Source organism: Hoplias malabaricus, chromosome 2 (genome assembly GCF_029633855.1).
Source record: "Hoplias malabaricus isolate fHopMal1 chromosome 2, fHopMal1.hap1, whole genome shotgun sequence".
NCBI classification, from domain to species: Eukaryota; Metazoa; Chordata; class Actinopteri; order Characiformes; family Erythrinidae; genus Hoplias; species Hoplias malabaricus.
The window spans coordinates 35,884,514-35,908,579 of NC_089801.1; the positions used below are offsets into that span (position 1 = coordinate 35,884,514).

The 24,066-nt window shown below is 38.7% G+C and overlaps 1 pseudogene; it reads right to left on the reverse strand.

The window, feature by feature from the left end:
* LOC136676414 (trichohyalin-like) overlaps positions 1-3,188 on the reverse strand; it is a 63,182-nt pseudogene extending 59,994 nt beyond the window's left edge.
* Between the last annotated feature and the right edge of the window lie 20,878 nt (positions 3,189-24,066).

The following is a 24,066-nucleotide window of genomic DNA, read 5'->3' on the forward strand; positions in this document are numbered from 1 at the left end:
GCAGCTGGTCTGTGGAACACAGGAGAACACACACAGCAAAGCAGCTACATCAGGCAAGACACATGAGGTCTGTTTTAACACAGTTTTATTTCTCCTCCACATCTTTTTACATTTACTGCCCTTATTTTGGCTCTGTTTTCTCATGTCTCCACTGTGTCTGTTTAACACAGTTTAACCCCACCTTTGCTTCTGGGTCCAGTTCTGTGATTGGAGATCCTCAGAGTGTGGGCAGTGTCATTCTGATGTCAACACAAATTCAGGCTCATGTTAGAGAGAGAATATGAGGCACTATTTGTAACTTCGTTTTGACAGGTCATTTGGGCCAATCAGAGCGTGCCCCGTGCCCCGCCCCCTTTTGGGAGGGAAGCCCCGCCCCCTTGTCCAGTCAGAAGCGTCTATTTGATCGGAAGTCCTGCCCTGTCATCGACCAATCATAAGCGTGTATTTTCCCACTCTTGCTCAAAAGTCCCGCCCTCGCTTCGTCCAATCACAAGCGTGTATTTTACCCCGGAATTCCCTGCCCTCCCCTCAACCAATCATAAACGTGTAATTTAACCGTAATTCCCACCCTTCGCTCTGTTTTATTACAGGTATCTACAATCTACAACCCCCCACGATGAACCCCTTTATCCCGCGCACACATACGCGAACCCCCCACCCCTTTATTGCGCACACACATACGTGAACCCCCCACCCTTTATCGTGCACACACATACACGAACACCTTACGGGAATTACAGCAATTGCCCAACAGTCTCCCAACCCCCCCCCCCATCAAACGGTCATGACACACGCACGTACCCACACACACACACAAGTTCTAAATGATTAATGGTGTTTTAGTGATTAAAGATTGTTTTAAAATCGTTCATTTTCTCCCCCGTTCAAAAAGTGGTCTATGACCCTCACCCCAAAAACATACTGTTTTAATACGATAAAAATGACATTTGAAGATGTCTTAACGCTGCCGCTCCTAAACCCTCCTCCTCGCTGTACGTCAGAAAGTTTCCGATAAGTGACTCAGTATATCTAGGAGCTCAATAGCTGTCCAAAATCTACACATTACACGCTGACATTCAGCTTTGGATGACATACAGCTCGGACTGGAACCAAAATCTACAGGTAAGAACTGACATTCTGTTATTTATCACGGAAAATATGATTAATTTAAGAATATTAATTTATATTTCATTTAAAAATATGTTATTTATTTATTTATTTATTTATTTTAGATTAAGAACAAAGAAGAACAGACGTGATGGCTAATATTTTACAAGCTCCAAGACTAAGTCCTTAGGGTAAGTAAATATATATATATATATATATATATATATATATATATATATATATATATATATATATAAATGTATATATATTTATATAGATAATATGTATTTTATAATGTTATTCATGAAAATTTTCGTATCTCTTTAGTCAAACGTCCTAAACAGTTATGAACTGGAGACACCTCCTACTTGAACACATCCACTTATGATGAAGCTCTTCCCCCGTAAGTAAAGTACAATATGTTATTCATAATTTTGTGTGTATCTCCTAGTCCTAATTGAAACTTTTTTTTTTTTCATCTTTAGATTTCAGTAAAAACAATCTGACACTATTATGATGCTACTTTCTACAAATGCTGTTATCTGTGAAGAGCCATCGACTGCTTACTCAAGAATGTAATACTTATTTTATTTTAATGTTTATTTATTCATTTTGCATTATTGTATTAGTCAAATGGCCCAAAAACGCCCTAGCAACGAGGTTTTAAACAATCAAGCTAAGAAGCCTAACATCAGTCCTTTTTCACATGATTTAAATAGCACTCAGATAATCTGCGAACTAAAACGCAGTATTTCAAAATTAGAAACTAAATTGAATGAACACGAAACGTGCACAACTCTGAATGCTTTTCTGTTAGAAGCTGTAAATCAGCTTAATGACAGTTTGTCAGTAAATCCGACCCCAAACTTTGAATGTTTAACATCTCCTAACAATACTGAAGAAAATACAGCTAAAAGTTTGCATGATGTTTTCTTTGAACTGGAGCAGAGCTTATCGAAATTACAAAACACACTCAATGAATATGATACGTGTACAACTCTGAATCCTTTTCTGTTAGACACTGTAAAACAGCTTAATGACAGTTTGTCAGAACCTTCTAATCCACCCTCAAACTTTGAATGTTTAACGTCTCCTGTTAATACCTCAGAAAATAATCCTGAAAATTTGTCAGATTTTTTCTATGAACTAAATCAAAGTCTTTTGAGATTAAATGATATTCTGATAAACTTAAGTCAACATTCATTAACCAGTCCTGATTATCATGACAATTCTCCTCCACCCCCCAGTGTTGAATCAGAGAATGACCCCAATGACAATTCTCCTCCTTCACCTAATATTGAGAATAACCCCAATGACAATCCTCCTCCATCTGACGATGGTGATGTACAAATGGGGGGTGTTATTGACCCAAATATCAATATTAATCGCTTAGACAGATTCCGCACCACAGAAATTAGAAGAAGGATAAACTTTTTTTCTCTCGGCAACGTCGACAGCTTTGCAAAATTTTACAATTATGTTCTTGAGATTTTAAATGAAATGCTCAATGTTGCCAATGATGAAATAGGTGGTCCGAGTGATGGTGTGTTTGTAGAAATTCAGGGTGATTCGCTCAATGTTTCGTCGCGTGTTCAGATAAATGATGGGGGTATCGACCTGAATTCCTTTCTGATGTTGTTTGAAAACGCCATTCAGAGTAAATTTGAAATACTTTCCGATGAAACTTTACAAGTAGTTATTCGGATTGTGCATGCTCCTCAGGGTGGAGGGAAAAAAAGCTATCGGGTATCTTCAGCACAGATTTTGTTCAGAAAAAGATGAAACATCTATATGTTTTTCACAACAAAGATAACCTCTGTTTTGCCTTATGCGTTTCTCAAATATTGAATCCTGAGAAAAACATTTCTGAAGTAGAACAAATAGCGAGGCAACTGCAAAATGATGTAGGTTTATCCACAGATGAAATGGTTAGCTTTGCACATATCGCACGCTTTGAGCAACATTTGAACTGCAAAATCATAGTGTTGTACCGAAGTGATGAAAAGAAGGGGTATACTTTGTTTCAGAACACTAACATGCCTCATGACAAAACCGTTTACCTGTTCTTGCAAGATAACCATTATTACGGTGTCAAAAATCTTAAAGGAGTTTTAGGTACATCCTATGTCTGCCCTTACTGTTCCACCGGCTTTAACAATCAGAAACATCACAAATGTGATTTTCATTGCAAAGTGTGTCTTGACAAAGACTGTCCTAAACAGCCTAAAAAGACTGTACAATGTAAAGATTGTCTAAGGGTTTGTAGATCGCAGCATTGTTATGATAAACATAAAACAGTGATCGATTCAAGCGATAATCAAACTTTATGCAAAACTAGATTCTACTGCCCTAAATGTAATACCGTGCAGGATCAGAGTAAAGGATCGAAAAAGCATCAGTGTCAAACCAGTCGTTGTAAAAACTGAGATACATCGATAGTCTCTCTTTTCTCCCTATGAGACTGAGTGCTATTCCAAAGGCTATAGGGTTCACAACAGACAAAAAAAGATATTTTCCAAAGTATTTTTGGAATACTGTGGAAAATCAGAATTATGTAGGACCTTATCCAAAACCTGAGTTCTACGGGGTAGACACCATGATGGCCAAAGAAAGAGAAGAATTTTTTGAATGGTACAATACATGTACAGGAAAGCTCTTTCACTTTAAGGAAGAAATGGCTCAATATTGTAAGAACGATGTCCACATTCTGAGAAAAGGCTGTATAGCTTTCAGGGATGAGATACTGAGCAGTACAATGGTTGACCCGTTCAAATGCAGCTAGTGTCTGTTTGCAAATATTCAGAATCAACTTTCTGTCTGAAAACATTTTAGCTATCCCACCTTTAGATAATTACATAGACAGTCAGAAATCTTTCTCAACACCTTCCATACAATGGCTCAAGTACATCTCTGAGAGAGACAAGATCCCCATTCGACATGCCCTCAATGAAGGTGAGGTCAAATTACTTACACAAACTACTTTGTGGATGGTTATTATGACGATGGTAGTGAACGAAAGGCTTTTGAGTTTTTAGGATGTTTTTATCACGGATGTGATAAATGTTTTCCTTCAAATTTACCACATCCTCTAAGTAAGAGTTCACAATCCTTTGGGGATGTTTTTCAAAATTCTATGTATAGAATTCAGACTTTGCAAAACATTTTCAAACTGAATGTAACTATGATGTGGTAGCATACCTGGAATGAGATGAAAAGATCAAACCAGGATGTTAAATTGTTTATGACCCGCTTTGACTTTTCTGAGCGCATAAAACCGCAAGATGCTCTGTTCGGTGGTCGAACAAACGCATTGCATCTCCATTATGTAGCACAGCCCGGTGAAAGGATTGATTACTATGATTTCACGTCCCTCTATCCTTATGTAAATAAAACAAAGAGGTACCCCACTATCATATTTCGTGATTTTCAACTGTTGGAAAAATATTTTGGGCTCAGTAGAGCAAAAGTTCTCCCCCCTAAGGGATTGTGGGCCCCTGTTCTCCCTTATAGAGTGAAAAGCAAACTCGTGTTTCCTTTGTGTCGAACGTGTGCTGAACAACAAATGCAAAATTGTAAACACACGGATGAGGAGAGGGCCCTGACAGGTAGTTGGTGTAGCGTTGAGGTGATGAAAGCCATTGTGAAGGGATACAGAGTGTTGAAGGTGATTGAAATATGGCACTTCCCTAATCATTCGAAATATTTGTTTACAGAATACATCGACAGGTTTCTGCAGACAAAACAGGAGAGTTCAGGTTATCCCTCCTGGGTGGTTGATGAGGCTGATAAAAAAGAGTACATTCAAAAGTATGAGGAGAATGAAGGAATCAAACTAGAACAATCACGCATTGAAGTTAATCCTGCACAGAGATCTGTGGCTAAACTGGCATTGAATTCTTTATGGGGAAAAATGTGTCAGAGAACTGACAGGACAAACACTACACTGATCAAAGTGACCCTAGTGAGTTTTTACAATTCATATTCTCGGATATGTATAAAGGGCGGCACGGTGGCGCAGCAGGTAGTGTCGCAGTCACACAGCTCCAGGGGCCTGGAGGTTGTGGGTTCGATTCCCGCTCCGGGTGACTGTCTGTGAGGAGTTGGTGTGTTCTCCCCATGTCCGCGTGGGTTTCCGCCGGGTGCTCCGGTTTCCTCCCACAGTCCAAAAACACACGTTGCAGGTGGATTGGCGACTCGAAAGTGTCCGTAAGGTGTGAGTGAATGTGTGTGTGTCTGTGTTGCCCTGTGAAGGACTGGCGTCCCCTCCAGGGTTCCCGCCTTGCGCCCAATGATTCCAGGTAGGCTCTGGACCCCCCGCAACCCTAAATTGGATAAGCAGTTACAGATAATGGATGGATGGATAGATATGTATAAACCAAACCGGGTAATGCTAATGTATTTATCGGTATTTTCACCACAGCCTATGCTAGACTTGAATTATACAATGTGATAGATCAACTACAGCAGAGATGCTTATACACGAATACTGACAGCGTTATTTTCAAAAGTAAAGTAGGTGACTGGATGCCTCCTCTAAGTGATTACTTAGGAGGCCTTACGAGTGAACTGGACACAGGTGATCAAATAGTAGAATTTGTCAGCGGGGGTCCGAAAACCTATGGTTACCGCACTCTCAAAGGTAAAACTACGATGAAAGTTAAGGGTATTACTTTAAACTACACCAATGGTGAAATTGTTAACTTGAAATCCTTGACAGAACTGGTTAATGAACATGTGAAAAATCCTAATTCTGACGCAGAAATTATGACTACCCACAATCAAATTGTGAGAGATAAAAGAGGCTTTCACTTAAAAAACAAATCACTGATGAAAAGATTCAGAGTTGTGTACGATAAACGTGTTCTCTTACCTGATTTCACAACATTACCATACGGATATTAAATAACTAACTAAATTAACTAAAAATGATTAATCCAAAGGAATTTGATTCTAGACTTCAGCTTCCTTTTACTTGTATAGTGTGTGGACCAAGCAATAGTGGAAAATCTTTTTTTATCAAAATGTTGTTGGAAAATTGTACGGATTCCATGTCAAAAACCCCGGATCAAATTGTATGGTGTTATACGTGCTGGCAACCTCTCTATGATGGACTGCTGAACAAAATAAACATACGTTTTGTTCAAGGAATACCCAACTCTTTGTGTGATGATGAACTATTTCCACCGCACAAAACAAATTTATTGGTAATTGATGATCTGATGGAAACAGCTAGCAAGAACGAGGAGGTAGAGAAGGCCTTTACAAAATATACACACCACAGAAACCTGAGTGTCATCTATTTGGTTCAAAATCTGTTTTTTCAAGGAAAAAGTAGCAGAACCATCAACTTAAACACCAACTATATGGTGCTTTTTAAAAATCCTAGAGATAAGCTACAGATAAGTATACTGGCACGTCAAATGTATCCGGGAAACAACAAGTACTTTTTAGAATGTTACCAAGAAGCAACTGCTAGACCTTATGGGTATTTATTTGTAAATTTAAAAGCATCAACGCCAGATGAACTTCGTCTCAGGTCAGGATTGTTTGCGTGGGAGAATCCTGCAGTGTATATTCCAAAGAAAAAATTTGTAAAGTACTGAAAAATGTCTGCGCGTCTAAAGAGAAATTTTCAGATGTTGACATCTCTATTTCATGCTACCCCTGGAGAAAGGAAGGTTATATTACGTAAAGCTTCCTCAGATCTCATATTAGCCATCTGCGAATTAGCCCTAAATCTATTGAGAGGAAACATTCCTTTAACGTCTTGTCAATATCATCAGTTTAAAAGACAGAAAAAATTAATTAAACTATTTGCTAATAAAAGAACATCTGTGGAGGCTAAAAGAAAATCTGTTAACCAATCCGGAGGTTTTCTTCTCCCTTTATTAAGTGTCGCAGTCCCCTTCATCAGCAGTTTAATAACATCTGGTCAGAGATAACATGGAAACCGCTGATAAGATGTATTTGGTGCCTCAACACCAATTAGATAAACTTAAAAACATGACGAGTGGAAAAGAAACTGTTAGAAAAATGGTGGAAAATGATATAGACGATATGATGCGTCATATATTGAACAGATCTGATTTGATTCCTTATGAAAAGGCTAAACTTTATGCATCAGCCTTGCAAAGATTTTTAAACATTGTCAAACAGGGAGAAGAGGAAACGTCTCAATTAACCCTTTGCCTACCTGCTGAAAATAAGCCATCGACGGAGGCGACTGAAAATAAACCTTTGACGGAGGATTTACAAACAACCAAAGATGAAATTATTAAAGAGGTTATAGCAAATGTTCCAGCCAGAACCCGAAAAAATGCTTCTTACATCATGGAGAAAATATTAAAGTCTGATGATGTAGCTTCATGGAATGATGAAGGAGAATTTATTTTCAATGGTCAAACAGTAAAAGGATCACACGTTGGATTTGATTAAAAATCTCACAGCTCCTCAAAATGTATCTGATGACCGGAGACCGTTAGGCTGGGGTGAACTGTTACAAACTGTCGCTAACTTAAACATTCCGTTTTCAACCATTCCTAATGCAGGGGTTAGACGAAAAATATCTGATGTTAAAAAATCAAAAACGTTGTATTCTCCCCCTGCTTCCTCCCCTAAAAGTTATGATTCCTCTAATCTTGAACCTGTTTTTAAATCTCCTAGATTTACCGCTTCAAACTGGTTGAATTTTTAATTAATCATATTGTAATTTTATTTCATAAATGATGAATCTTTGTAACAATTAATCATGTAATGTTTGTCTTTATTTAAATAAAATGCAATTTCAATGATTTTACATGTATCATCGTTATTATTTTATTTCAGATACATTGTAAATCTTTCACCAGAGTTAACACATTGAATACAATTCATAACGTGTGTGTTATTTTTTCTAGGGTACATTTTTTTAACAAAAGCTACAACCATATCATCGTTTCTTTTTAAATCATCACTATACATAGACATAATTTCATTTAAAGTATAACCTTTAGCTTTATGATATAAAAAGAATAAACAATGTTGTCCGCAACAAACAGATTCGAACCTCTGAACTTGTTTAGAGTTATGTATTATTTCCACACAGTTCCTTTTTAAAAAATAATAAATAGATTCAGGAAAGATGGGGGAATTTGGACGATTTCCGTATGAATCGAAAAAATATCCTGTGGTTTCATTGATTAGATATAAAGCCAGCCAATGCCCCCGGGCATGTGACTCGGATCAGTATTTACGATGAATAATGCAGGAAACTGCGTCAATCTATTCTCGGGTAACTCATCACTAGCAAAAACACCGTAAAAGACTTTTCTTAGAGACTTAGAAACTTCTCATCAACTCTGTAAGTTCTCCGGTATCCATGGTTATTGATAATCTATGAGAACGTTTCGACGACTATTGATTTCCAAAATTGAATCAAAACTGGCATACACAATTAGATTCACAGTCCTCGGAAGAGGGTTTCGAAATCTGAGTTCCAATCTCATATTACCCAACTTTATTAAAGATAGATGCTGCCCGCAGTCATCATCAAGTGTCAGGTTGAATGCGACCTTGGGTGTAACCTTGGGTGTAGTCTTGTCTGTTTATAGACAACTCCTGATCTTTAAGCTGTTTTCCTGAAGCTAAAATTAAGGAATGAAACTCACGGACCACATTCCCGTTTTGAAAATCTGGCTGGAATGGCTTTGCAGGGTGTTGTGTTCCGTCTACATAGAGAGCTATAAACTCTGTATCGTAATGTTTAAAATTAAACAGATTTTTATTGTATACCCTGCTGAAAGTGTCATTATCGACCATTCCGAAAATTAATGTTTTAGGAAGGGGTCCGAGGAACAGGTTCTCTTGGGTACAGATACGACTGCCTGCGGGTAGACTGAAGGTTTTCATAGAGACCCTCTCTAACGGATATTTAGCTGTAGAGTTAAGTAAAGCCTGCACATGACCCAGTTTCACAGCTGGAGAAACTTACTTTTTTCACAAACAGTAATGCTGAGAGTAATTTCAGTTTGTAATCCCTCAGTCCTTCTTTCATTAGACAAAATTCCTCTTTACTTCGAACCATTTTAATTTTTAAATCAACTCCGTTTAGTAAAGGTTTATCTTGAAAAAATATATCGGAGTTGATGTGCCCGATCAAATCAAAGGTTTTACTTTCTGAGCTAAAAAGAGCCCTGTTTTTTAATCCATTATCACGACCTTGAGAGTCGGTTACATCCATCTGACCGGCTGTATCTTTATAAAACAACCCGGTTGAAAATTGCGTTTGCAAGGCGTCTGCGCCATAATTCATAATACACTCCATTATTGATCTGTAAGGGTAAGTATTGCTTGATTGACTGATGAGGCGATCCCCGAGCATAACATCTACTTGTGAAAATAGAGATGCTATAGGGTAGTTAATAATTCCGACCTTGGCATCGTTAGCAATATTTGACCCATCAGAATTTGTAATCTTACATCTTAGATGTAAAAAGGTGTTGTTCAAGTCCAGGTAGTCTTCCCCATTTCCTGCTACGTAAAACTCCAAGGGCCTGTTATCCGTCAAGGCGGAAAGTGGCAGTATTTCGACATAAGTATATTTTTCAATACTTGTTTGAGTGTAAGGTAACGTAAAAATGTCTAGCTCAGATTTGGTGCATTCAGTTGAAAGACTGTGTAAGAAAGCCATTGTGTTAGAAAATGTTCAATCTTCTTCGTTTGATAGAGGAGGACGAAGCACGCTTGTTGTCTCTTCGTTTGTTCTTTTTCACTCTGCCTTTACTCTCTGTGAGCTTTCGCTTTTTATCTGTAATTACAACGCGCCTCCCAGGAGGCCTCTTAACATTTTTGCGCGCAATCGCAGCAATTCCTGATCCATCCTGTTTTTGATTCCTGCTAATAATATTGCTCATGACGTCACTTACTATGCCTTGCGCGGCTGTTTTAAAATGTGGTTTTACAATAGATATACCCCTTTTAATAACGGGCACAGCCATCCTAAAGAGCGCTTTGAAGATTCCGCCTAACCCGGAACCATACATAGTTGGTGTTCCTTGATACCCCGGCAGACCACTTCCTGCTTGGTTTGTATAATATTCTATAAGATTTCTGGGGTCTGTGTAGCTTATACCGGTCATTTTCAAATGCGAAATGAATGTTTTGCGGGTCTAAAGTGAAGTTTAGCAATGAATTTTCCGTAGAGAAAAGGAATATGTTGATTCTGGTCTGATTTAATTTCAATAACTATATCGTTTATAAAACTCTTGCTCACAGGTACGTAGTGTGGCTTGTCGTAAGTTATTGTGACAATTTCGTTGTTCTCACCAGTTATATGTACACATCTCAACAATGGTACAAAACTATCCCCTACCCTTTGATAATGAATAATATCTGTATACACGTACAGGGTATAAAATCCTGCGCGGACGTCTACCGGATAGGGAGCCTCAGGTTCATCACGTGTAAGATTTTTCTTTGGTTCCAGACCTTATATAATTGATAGAATCCCGTGAGCCCCCAGCGAATAACTTTTATCAGTTACCATATGTATTTTGTATGTACTAACATTATATTGGATTTTTATTTCAAGAGCTAACTTTTTTATCGCTCTATTCATTTCCTGAACCAGAGCATCTATGTTACTGTAATACCCCGGACTCATCTGGCAGTTATAAAATTCTTTTTTCATTCCGTCATCGAATCGGATAAAAAATATGCTTTCCCACTCTGTCAACGAGTACCATGAATGAGGATATTGTACTTCAGTGAGAGCCACCTCCCAGTCACCCGTCAATTCAATAGGCTTGGCAAATTTGGTGGTGTAACATGAAATCTTGTTTTCAGGATAGATGTCTTTGGATGCGTTGCTCGGGAGAGTCACGTAGAACCCTGTCTCTTCCATGACTATATGTTTATGATTTTCAAGGCGTTCATATCAAATCTTTTTAAACTTTGATGTCAGTCACGTCCTTTGCAGGAATCCAAGAGTTAAACTTTTCAGGCCACCCCACCCATTTCACTAAACACATCTTTCTCCTATTTTGTATTTTTTCATCTAAAATTTTCTCAATTTTATAGGTTTTATTTTTTCTGACTATAATTTTTTGTAGCTCCTGTTCATAAAATGCCCCATCAATGTTTTCACCATCCATATCTTGCAGCTTGTAAACCGGAGGATCTCTGGGTATCTGTTCCGAAACCGTGAAATTTTCATTCATATAGTTTTGTTCATATCCTTTTTCAAAATGTCTTTTCACACTTGAAATCTTTACAATGTCCCAGATCTTAAACTTAAAACGTAGTTTCTTGGTTCTTGAAGGAATCAACCCGTACAAGTTTTTAAAAACTTTGAATGAATTTGATTCATTAACATCAACAGGTTTCATTTTGATAGAGCTGTGGTAATTATTATTGTAAGCAAGGACCACATCAACGTATTTTCTCGTATTAACAGCTGTGAAATATTTCCACATTTTATTTTTAAGCGTCTTGTTAAAACGTTCACAGACCGAAGCTTTCTGCCCTGTGCCTGTTGCAAAATGTACGATATTATACCTGTTCATTAATCCTTGAAAGCTTTTGTTAAAAAATTATTTTCCTTGGTCAGTTTGTAGTTTTTTAGGAACTCTCCCATCCATCAGAATAGACTCAAAAGCTTTTGTCACCTCAGCTCCTGATTTGTTCCGTAATACATGTACCCAAGCATATTTAGATAAAATATCTATACAAGTTAACATAAATTTCATATTCTCATTATTCTCTGATAAACTAGTCATATCCACTAAATCGGCTTGCCATTGCTCATCCATGTTTTTCACAAAAACTCTGTTTTTCTTAAATTTAACAGAAAAAGAAGGTTTATGCAGAGTGTATGCATCCTGCTCTGCTAGCCAGGTTTTAAGTTCACCATCGTTTACCCATTTACCAATTTTCTCAACAATAGCTCTTTGCAAACTCTCAACCCCTCCGTAAAATCCTGGTTCTGAGGGTGTGTAATAGATGTGCCTCATTAACTGCTTCATCATTTTTGTAATAATGAGTCAAATATGTGTGAACTCAATATTTTATTGATTTATATTCAGAAACCTTGGGGGCCTAAAATAAAAGTGTTAGATAAATAATATACTTTAGTTTAATAATTAAACAAAACACCGCAGAGTCAAACATTTTATTTTCAAAACACACACTGTATGAATTAAATTTATATTATTACTTTTCAAAAAAATCACACATTGTTTAAGATACATGAAATAATTTTATTATTAGTTTTCAAAAATCACACACAATTGGTTACATACTTTTAAAAGAATAAAAAAAATATATATACAAAAAAAATTAAATAAAATAAATCAATAAAATAAAATAAAATAAAAATATATACATAAAATAAATTAAAAATAAAAATTAAAAAGTTCAGAGGTGTTAGCGACACATTCAGACGTTTTATTGAGTAGGTGAGGTGAAATGGTCCATGAGATGTTGAATTTGGTAGCCCCAGTAATCTACATTGTCGTTATTGACTTGTTCGGAGTACACGGGCGATCTCTTTTAGAGCTGTTGCGATATTCATCTCGTTTCGCAAATCGCACACAATCGTTTCAAACGACCCCAACAATTTTTCTAAAGATGGGAGATGCATGTACCCACAGAGATGCAATACTCTCGCTAAGAGAAATTTAAGACACGGGTGATAGAGTTTCTTGAGAAGCCTTTTAGCGTTGATGTGTAGGTAAAATTCTTCCGGATCGTACAGGCATGAATGTTGGTGTTGCGACGGATGGTCAACAACGCAGCCGTTGCAGTTTTCAACAATATCCTTCTGAATCACCTTCTCAAGGAGGTCCGCTGTGAAAGCCCGAATGACGGAGAGCATAGACGGGGTCACAAACTCGTCATCCTGAGCCGTGGTTTTGAAAGATTCTGAAGTTCCATCCTCACCAGTAGTTTGAAAAATTTCCGAAGTGGTGTTGTCACAGTTTTGAGCGTAGTACAGGTTGACATATTCCTAAGCCATTTTCAGCAGATGTTGCGTTGTCACTTTCTGAGACACGAGTGACTTGTTGAGAGAGAGAGAGTGTAGCTTGTTTTTATCTCTCAAGAGTTTTGGGTGTGTACTTTGGCACCTCCTCCAACACCCCCTACAAGGAAAGCTGGTGTCGGATTCAAAAATGGTCGTCTAATCTTATTTTTAATCTCTGAAGACTTTTAATCAATTCGGTTTCTTCAAACAATTGTTCAATGTTTTCAAACCATTCTTTATATATTTCTTTCCAATCTTCCCATTCTATATTCATGCAGGAATCACGATGTGAAGAAAATCCCGTATCAGGTGCATTTCTTTTGTGACTGTATAACATCGACAAGCATACAAAACAAGTTCCTTTAACATTCTTTACAATTTGGAGAGCAAAAGTGTGCAATGTCACAGTTCTTGTTGAAATCCAAGGTTTGATGAGGATCTTGAATTGTTGCGAAGGATACAAATTACCAGACATAATTTTAGTGTTGAGCTCGTAGCAATGGTTAGTGAAACTGCCCCAATCGTTCCGATGAAGCGTAAACATTTCTGTGGCATCTTTGCAACTCTCTGTTGAGCTGTTGAAAAATGATACGCTGTCTCTCTCATGATCAAACTTAAATCCTAAGTACAATCCATTTCTTAATTGAAATGTTTTAACCTTGTCTGATTCAGAGATCTGTGAAGAAGTACAGAATGTCAGTTCTTACCTGTAGATTTTGGTTCCAGTCCGAGCTGTATGTCATCCAAAGCTGAATGTCAGCGTGTAATGTGTAGATTTTTGACAGCTATTGAGCTCCTAGATATACTGAGTCACTTATCGGAAACTTTCTGACGTACAGCGAGGAGGAGGGTTTAGGAGCGGCAGCGTTAAGACATCTTTAAATGTCATTTTTATCGTATTAAAACAGTATGTTTTTGGGGTGAGGGTCATAGACCACTTTTTGAACGGGGGAGAAAATGAACGATTTTAAAACAATCTTTAATCACTAAAACACCATTAATCATTTAGAACTTGGAGTTAGAAAAATAAAATTTTACTTATGTATACACTTGTGTGTGTGTGGGGGGGGGTATGTGCGTGTGTCATGACCGTTTGATGGGGGGGGGGTTGGGAGGCCGTTGGGCGATTGCTGTAATTCCCGTAAGGTTTTCGTGTATGTGTGTGCGCGATAAAGCTGTGCTCTGACACAAAGCACAGCTCAATACATTCAGTCTCTACAACAAACAGCTTCTTCATAAAGAATCAACACAGCAGCATCAGAGCAGACATTTCTCTTCCACTCAGTTACACTCACCTCTGGACTCTCTGTCAGACGACTCCCGCTGCTGGAGGAAATAATATAATGTGAATATTCCTTTAATATTTTCAAAACTTAATAATTACATTTAAATCAGTGGAAAGTGATGATGAATGTTTTCAAAATGAAATAATCTCTTCATTAAAATACATTTCTACGGAGCCCCTAAAGTCTCATGGTGTAAAAATATTATTTAGAGACTTAATCTGTTCCCTCAGTTTAGACATGACACAGGCTCTGCGTTAGGACACACGTTTGATCTCCTGTCCATTCCTTATTTACACGTTACAACCATGTGTTAATAGACTAAAACATTAATAGTTCAGGTCGAGGAGAGAGTGAATAAAGGCAGTATTTTAAATCCGACGGGACTTATGAATGTTATGAAGAATGAATGTTTAAAAAATGAATAAAACCATAAAAAATAAGCACACTGTGCACACTGTGCAAGGCAAGGCATGTTTATTTATAGAGCACCTTTCACACAAAAGCAATTCAAAGTGCTTTACAGAAGAAACAGTTAAATTAAAAGCAAAAATAAAAATTTAAAAAAGTCCAATAAAACTCAACTCAACTCAACTCAACTTTATTTATAGAGCACTTTAAAAAACACCAACAGGTAAAACAAAGTGCTGTACAAAAGATGTTTATAAAACAAACTAAAACAAAATAAAATAACCAATAAGGAAAAATAAATAACTTAAATAAAAACAACACTAATAAAATTAATAAAACAAAACAAACGTCTCATGCTGAGTTGAAAGCCAAGGAATAAAAATGGGTTTTAAGATAAGTTTTAAAAACCGAAAGTGAAGAAGCCTGCCTAATCTGTAATGGCAGGCTATTCCACAGTTTCGGCGCAGCAACTGAAAAATCTCCTCTGAGCTTACGTTTTGACCTCGGCACCTCCAGGAGCAGCTGATCAGCTGACCTGAGGCACCGAGCAGAGACGTGGGGGTGTAGCAGCTCAGTGAGGTAAGGTGGGGCGAGTCCATTTAAAGATTTGAAAACAAATAAAAGAATCTTAAAATGTACTCTAAAATGCACAGGCAACCAGTGGAGAGAGGCCAGAATGGGAGTTATATGTTCCCTCTTACGTGATCCCGTTAAGAGTCGGGCAGCAGCATTTTGCACCAATTGGAGACGTCTGAGGGAGGACTGGCTGACTCCAAAAAACAGTGCATTGCAGTAATCCAACCGGGATGTGATGAAGGCATGGATTACTGTTTGAAAGTGCTCGTAAGAGAGAATTGGCTTCACCTTTGCCAGCTGCCTCAGGTGGAAAAAGCTGGACCTAACTACTGTGCCTATTTGGCGGTCCAATTTAAAATCACTGTCCATCTTAAAACCCAAATTTAAGATAGTTGGCTTCACATACAAAGTCAAGGGGCCCAAATCAACTGGAGGGGCTTCACAGGGACCACTGGGACCAAACACCATCACTTCTGTTTTTTTTTTGTTAAAATGTAAAAAATTTAAAGCCATCCAGTCTTTAATGTCATTGAGACATAACAACAGTGGTTTAATCAAGAAAGCATCTTTCTTCTTTAAAGGGACATATATCTGGCTGTCGTCAACGTAACAGTGAAATGCAATGCCATGTTTTCTCAAGATAGAGCCCAATGGGAGCAGATAAAGTGAGAAAAGGAGGGGTCCTAAGATTGAGCCCTGTGGAACTCCATATGATAGGGGAGCTGAGGAGGATTCTGAGCCAGCAAAACTAACACACAAAGTTCTGTCTGTCAGATAGGACCTAAACCAGTCCAAAGCACTACCACAAATGCCGACTAGATGCTGCAAGCGGGAAACTAAAATGTTGTGATCCACTGTGTCAAAAGCAGCAGTTAGATCCAGCAGGACAAGAATTGCATGGTCCCCAGAATCATTGGCCAGGAGAATGTCATTAAAAACCCTGAGCAACGCTGACTCTGTACTATGCAAGGTTTTAAAACCAGACTGAAAAACCTCCAGAATATTATGCTCATCCAAAAATAATTTCAGTTGAGCATAAACAACTTTCTCCAAGATCTTTGAAATAAAAGGCAGCTTGGAAATAGGCCTATAATTAGCCAATACTGTATGGTCGAGGCCAGGTTTCTTGAGCAGGGGTTGTACTACAGCATGTTTAAAACTCACAGGAACAACACCAGAAGACAGGCTGCTGTTAATAATGGCCAGAACCTGCTGCCCTATAGTATGAAAAATCTCTTTAAGAAAGTGAGGAGGCAAAACATCACAAGGAGAACCTGAGGGCTTTAAATGGCCCACCACATCCTCCAAGTGCGACAGAGTCACCGGCTCAAACCTATCAAACACAGCCAAGCAAGGGGCAGAGTCAGAGGGGTCAACAGCAGGAGCTGTGATAAGAGCTCTTGCAGTAACAATCTTATCAATAAAAAAGTGCAGAAAGTCATTACACATGTCAGGAGATGCTTCCAAACAGACAGGCTGAGGGGCCTTAAGAACAGAGTCAATGGTTTTAAATAACACACGTGGCTTATGACAATTTGCCATAATAATATTTGACAAGTGTTCTCTCTTAGCCTCTTTGATAGTGCTCTGGTAAGAACGCCAGCAGTCTTTTAACATTTGAAATGAAACCTGCAGCTTATCCTTTTTCCATCAGCGTTCAGCTCTGCGACACTTCTGCTTTGCTGCACGCGCTCGGTCATTGAACCAGGGCTCAGGTTTAACTTTGGGCTGTTTAGTTCTTAATGGAGCCACTGAGTCCAGTATGGTTCGGCAGGAGGAGTGAAACCAGGAGCTGAGGTCCTCCGTATTAACAGAGGCTGAGTCAGGAGGAGGACAAAGCTGGTCGAAAGCGCAGGTAAACTGACCGGCAGTGAAAGAGTTAAAACTCCGACCAAGCCGAGCAGGAGCGCAAGGTTTAAAAGCAGCACAGGAGAAAACAACATCAAATAAAACAGGCATGTGATCAGAAAACCCACTATCATTTATCTCTACATTTAACACAGACAACCCATAAGACAGAACAAGGTCTAAGGTATGTCCATGTTCATGTGTGGGCCCGGACACATACTGCACTAAATTAAAAGAGTCAATAACACCTTAAAGTCTATTCTGTAACAGACTGGTATCCAGTGTAAGGATTTGAGGATGGGGGTGTAGTGTATGTTGTTTTTTTTTTTTTATCATACACCGTGATACCTATGTGAATATATATTTAATATATATATTTATATATTGTGTTTATAGCGTTGACCTTATTCAAACTCTTATAATTACTGATATTTGACTAATGATAGTAATTAAAGTTTATAATTGGCTTAAACAATTAAAACGTTACTAATTAGTTTGAGAATGAATAATAGTCAAGCTAAGTGAGATCTTCAGGATTTTCAGGAATTTTAATGAACAAACTGCATACACTGTGATTTCAAATAATGAAAGTTTTATTAACAAAGAGAAGGATATTTAATTAACATAGCGTAATCTTGAAATCTCACGGCATCAACGCAGGGGAAACCGATTCGACTTTAAAGATAAGCTAGGCACTGTGACTTGTGAATAAAATGTTGCTAATTGAGGTTTGATTACGTATAAATTTATAAAGGGACTTAATCAGGCATCAGCTTCTGGAAAATGTGAGAATTGAGCTAGCTTACTCGTTTGCCGTTTCACCGAGCCGTCGCGTCCTGCTGTTTTAACCTCCGTGTTCTGGGGTTGTTTCTCGTCGTTCCCACGTCGTGAAAGACAGGCCCGCTTGTGAAGGAGATTCCCTCCCGGTTGAGTTAGAAGCACTCGGCCTCAGGCGAAGCGGCGTCGATCGAGAGTTCCCCTTTTCGGAGAACTGCAGGCGTGGCTGGTTTCTCACCGGAGTGGAGTGGCTTCTTCAGAGTGTTAGCTTGTCTCGTTGCTCGGTTCTCCAGAAGTAATGCCCTCAGAAGTCAGCTTATAATGCTAATATATCCGCTATCAACTAATCAAAAAGGGTGATATCTTATTCTGGCCACGAATAAGTTTCACCTACTTTGATCACTCGTGAGATCACACTTCGATGGGCGATAAAACAAAAACACAATTAAAAGAAAAGAAGATATTCAAATCACTCGACGTATTCGTAAATTTCTCTCACACTAGCTAACTCAAGACGTCTCCTGGGAGCTTAGTGAGGTTTCTTCAAAAGTCTTCGTTCGTCGGCGTGAAAAGGAGAAAGCGTCTCGCTTGGAGAGGTTGAACTTGAAGAGATGAAACAAAGAGAACGCGTGCAGGCGTTCAGAGCGGAAACGAAGTTAAGAATCAGAGAGAAAAAGCGAGTTGAGCTGAGTTGAGCTTCCGATCTTCTGAGCTGAACCGCTGAACTGCTGCACTGCACGGGCGAACTGCTCTCTGAACTGCGAACTCTGAACTGTTCTCTCCACTTCGAACTGAATTGATGTGCCGAGCTGAACTTCTTTTCAAAGCCAGCGCGGTCACGCCCTATTGGGAGGTGTCCTTTCTTTGAATGGGTGGCGAGTCCGAGGCTCACCCGAAAGAGAGAAGAGGGGGAGGTTTGAATCAGAGACTCACACAGAAGGAATAGAAATTTCGCGTATCGAAATTTCTTATACATGTTAGTAATATACAACAATGAGCGTCCTGGATTATTAATATCAAACATTTACATAAGATTTTATCTTGGGTGCGTTGTGTTTACGTCCCATTCACAATATCGTTTTTGGAAGGTATCAATTCTAGTATTAATTCGTTTTTCTAATCAGAGACAGAAACTTCCTTTCATGATAAAAACAGTAATACACATCATTTCATTAGAAGGTGGACGTTCATCTGAGGACACAGAGAGTGACATTTATACATATTGCATAGACATACTTATTAAAATTTTATTAAGTCCATCATGTATTTAGACGGCCTTAGCCGAGACGTGATTTCGCAAACGTCCACCCGGGGTCGCTGTTGGTCCATGCCGGTGGTTCGGTGTGGATGAGTCAACGGGAGTTCAAACCGAGGTCACTCCTGTTAACCATTTGTTGTTCCCTGCAAGCGATAAGGAGAGACCATTAGGCGCCCCTGTCGTAAGCAGGGGGGCAGTATAACTCCCCTCCTTGTTTGATGTTCTGTTCCTTAAGAGCATCATAAAGTTTGTTATCTTTAAATTTCCGAAGGGAGGAAGGGGTGTTGGGGCCAGGTGTCCTGGTCCGTCTTTTGATGTTTAGATCTTATGTGTGTGTGGGGGCTGCAGGGTATTTGCACCCCCGCGGTTTGTGGAATGTTAATTCGGTCGCAGACAGAAGGTCCTCTTCAGAATGGAAAAGTTTTAATTCAAAACTTTTAATTTCTTCATTTTGATTTCTTCATCTCGTTATCCGGTTCATACTCCACTACAGGGGTGATGTGATGTCTTCATTTGCTCCAAGTGAGAACTCTGGCAGCTGCATTTTGAAGCAGATGAAGCTGTTTAATGGTCTTTTTTGGAAGTCCAGTTAAGAGACCATTACAGTAATCAATCCTGCTAGAAATAAAGGCATGGATAAGTTTCTCCACGTCTGGTTTAGTCAGAAAATCTCTAATCTTACTGATGTTCTTAAGATGGTAAAATGCTGATCTAGTAACCGCTTTAATATGACTACTAACACTGAGATGTGTGTCCATTAATACACCAAGGTTTTGAGCCAGATCTTTAGATTTGGGGGCTCTCGAGTCCAGATATGCAGTCAATCTTTGTCTCTCATTGCTGTTCCCAAATAGTATAATCTCAGTTTTATGCTTATTCAGCTGCAGAAATTTGTGTCCCATTCAGTTAGTGATGTGTTCAAGGTACTTGCTTAATGGACCAGAGTCATTTGGGGACAGGGCCATGTAAATCTGAGTATCAGATTGCATAGCTGTGATAGGACAGCCCATAGTCCTGTAGAGTCTGGCCAAGAGGAAGCATTCATTCATTCATTCATTATCTGTAACCGCTTATCCAGTTCAGGGTCGCTGTGGGTCCAGAGCCTACCTGGAATCATTGGGTGCAAGGCGGGAATACACCCTGGAGGGGGCACCAGTCCTTCACAGGGCAACACACTCACACCTACAGACACTTTTGAGTCGCCAATCCACCTACCAACGTGTTTGTGGAAGGAAACCGGAGCACCCGGAGGAAACCCACACGGATACGGGGAGAACACACCAACTCCTCACAGACAGTCACCCGGAGCGGGAATCGAACCCACAACCTCCAGGTCCCTGGAACTGTGTGACTGCGACACTACATGCTGCGCCACCATGCCACCCAAGAGCTAGCTAAAACGTACATTTAACTACGTTTAACTTGATATGCGCCCCCTAGCCTCTAGGAAAACGGCATGCTGGTTGAACCAAAGCATTCAACTAGAAGATTATTTAACCTTTTCAGTGGAAATTTTTTTTAGCACACACACACACATATATATATATATATATATATATAAACCTAGAGGGAGGTCTTGGTGTCAAGCAAAATAAAATATCCTACACAGACAGATATATATATATATATATATATATATATATATATATATATATATATTAGTGGCGGATGCTGGTCTTTCAAGGAGAGGAAGCTCAATTTCGGCCTACATCCTAAAATGTGTTGGTTTATTTATACGTAAATTCTACCCTCCGTTCCTTTTCAAGAAAATGATCTGTGCCCCTGTCGTACCAACAAGGCGTCTTTTCCAGGGACTTGACTAGTGTCCTCTCAATGGCCAGCAGAGCTAGGCTGTTTAAACGGCCTTGGCCCATGTGAAGTGTGTCCGCCTGTGAGTGCTTTGTGACGGTGGAGGGGCTCAGCAGCACCCGCTGGACAGAAACTGCGATAGAAGTCAGAAAGAGTGACAGAAGTCAGTCTCCAAACACAAGCATCTACAAAAACCCACCAGAAATATAAGCTCGATTTGTCGCTAGTCGTTTTTAACAAAGAAAATGCCGCTAAGAGAACTTAAAAAGTCTCCGGTTCCACTCAGAACAGAATGAAAATGTAATGCTCCCACGAATCTTTACACCAAATGATCGCTGATTCGCTCATTTCGCTGTCAATCAAAAAGGGATTCAGCCTCAGACAGATCATCCAATCATCATGCAGAAGCTGAGCGTCCGGGCCAGCCGAGGCCAGCCCACTGCCCCATAGACCCCCAGAGACGCTGAGCGTCCGATGGGCGGGACAAAGCCCAGCATTTATACAATCACTCGTCTTGTGAAGGGAATGATTGAGAGGAAAGCCGCGTCTTTACCAGTGATAAGAAGCTGAATCTGAACAAAAGTTGAGCGCGTTGTGGTGCATATTAATTCAATGACATGTACACACAACATAATATATTTGATCACTTATTTTTTGACATTTTAGGGGAAGCTGAGCTTCCCTTGCAGTCTTAGAGCAATCGCCTCTGATATATATATATATATATATATATATATATATATATATATATATATCATGTATATATGTGTATATATATCATATATATTCATGTATATATATATATATATATATATATATTCACTCGGCAGGTTGCAGCTGCTCTTACTCGAGCGCAAAACTCAACTACAATCCGGCATTGTGGGAAATGTAGTTTAGATTCGCGCGCGAGTAAGAGCAGCTGCAACCTGCCGAGTGAATATATATATTCATTAATTATCAGTAACCGCTTATCCAATTCAGGGTCGCAGTGGGTCCAGAGCCTACCTGGAATCATTGGGCGCAACTCCTCACAGACAGTCACCTGGAGCAGGAATCGAACCCACAACCTCCAGGTCCCTGGAGCTGTGTGACTGCGACACCTACCTGCTGTGCCACCGTTTTTTTAACACATTTTTCCACTAAAAAGGGTTAAATAATCTTCTACTTGAATGCTTTGGTTCAGCATGCCGCTTTCCAAGCGGCCTTAGAGGCTAAGGGGCAAATATCAAGTTAAACGTAGTTAAATGTACGTTTTAGCTGGTGTGGTCTTTTAGTACCCAGTAAACATTTAGCCGTTGATTCAACGTTGAAATAACGTACTTGACTGTCGTCTAATCAACGTTTTCTTAAGGTTGAAAATGAAAGTTGAAAAGACGTCCAAACACAGACGTTGAAAAGACGACTTAAAAAGTCACATTAAAGACGTCCTTTTAAAGCCGTTATTTCAACGTTGAAATCACATACCTAAATGTCGTTCAATCAGGGTTTTTTTAAGGTTGAAAATGAAAGTTGAAAAGACGACTAACAAAGTCACATTAAATACGTCCTTTTAAAGCCGTTATTTCAACATTGAAATCACGTACCTAAATGTCATTCAATAAACACTGAATTAAAGTTGAAAAGACATCCAAACATAAACTTTGAAAAGACGAGTAACAGAGTCACATTACAAATGTACTTTCAAAGTACAGTAGGTTCCATTAAGAATTTAATGGTTCAGAATGGATTTTAATGGTGTCTACATCTAATAGTTTTCATCATGTAACATGTAACCCATTAGCACTTAATGGTTCCTAATAGTTTATCCATTATTTCTTTTAATAGTTTCCATTATGTAACACTTCTATTAGTATTTAATTGTACCTGTCAGTTCACAATCCCGGTTGGAAAAAACATTACACCCATAGGTAAAAGCAAAATATTTATAAACATATTGGCAAATTTTTGTAATTAGCCCAAAATATGTGACTCAAACATGGCATGGCATACATGTATAAATGTATTTAAAAAAAAAAAAAATATATATATATATATATATATATGAAAATATAAAAACAATAATATTCTGTATTCAATTACACATGTAAATGAAACAAAAATTTGCATACTAAGAAATTGAAGTACAGATTTTAACAAAGTACAAAGTATAGAGTGTACAAAAGCTTGTCACTGGGGCTGTACCTCTTTTAGGTACAATACAGTACCTTTCAGTGTTTTTTTATGTAGTCATGTTTTTGTACTAGTTAATGTACTTGGAACCATAAGGGGCTAAAATGTATCATTAACATTAGCTTTATATATACCACCCCAGTGACAAACCATTTTGTAGCCTGTGGTGACTAAAGTCACCAGCAGCAGGTAGTGTCACAGTCACACAGCTCCAGGGACCTGGAGGTTGTGGGTTCGATTCCCGCTCTGGGTGACTGTCTGTGAGGAGTTGGTGTGTTCTCCCCGTGTCCACGTGGGTTTCCTCCCACAGTCCAAAAACACATGTTGGTAGGTGGATTGACGACCTTCCATAATCAACAGTGTACGAAACAATTACTTATGTAAAAAGGCAAAATAAAAAATATAGCAATTTTTAAATTAATAAAAATCCACCTGAAGAGGAAATACGCAAAACTGACATTTTAATATATACATTAAATTTTACCTTTTTTTTTAATCTGTTTAACCCAATACATTTAATTAATAAAAATATGGCAGTGGAAGGAAAATTATAGCTTGTGTTTTCAGTACACATCTTCTGTTAGAATGAAACTTGAAAATAGTGTACTGGCAGTCATATACCACAGGTTATACTGTACATGTCCACGCACAGGCCAATGTGTTGTTTGAGTTTGGCAAAGGTAAACTTTCTATGCAGAAATTGTGTGCATTGGTTCAGTGGAGGCATGAAAGGTACAGTACAGGAGGTTGATCACTCGAGTCACACTCTGCAACTCCATGTTTAAAATGCATCTCTGGAGAAATGTCATGATGTTTTCAGGTGTGCAGGG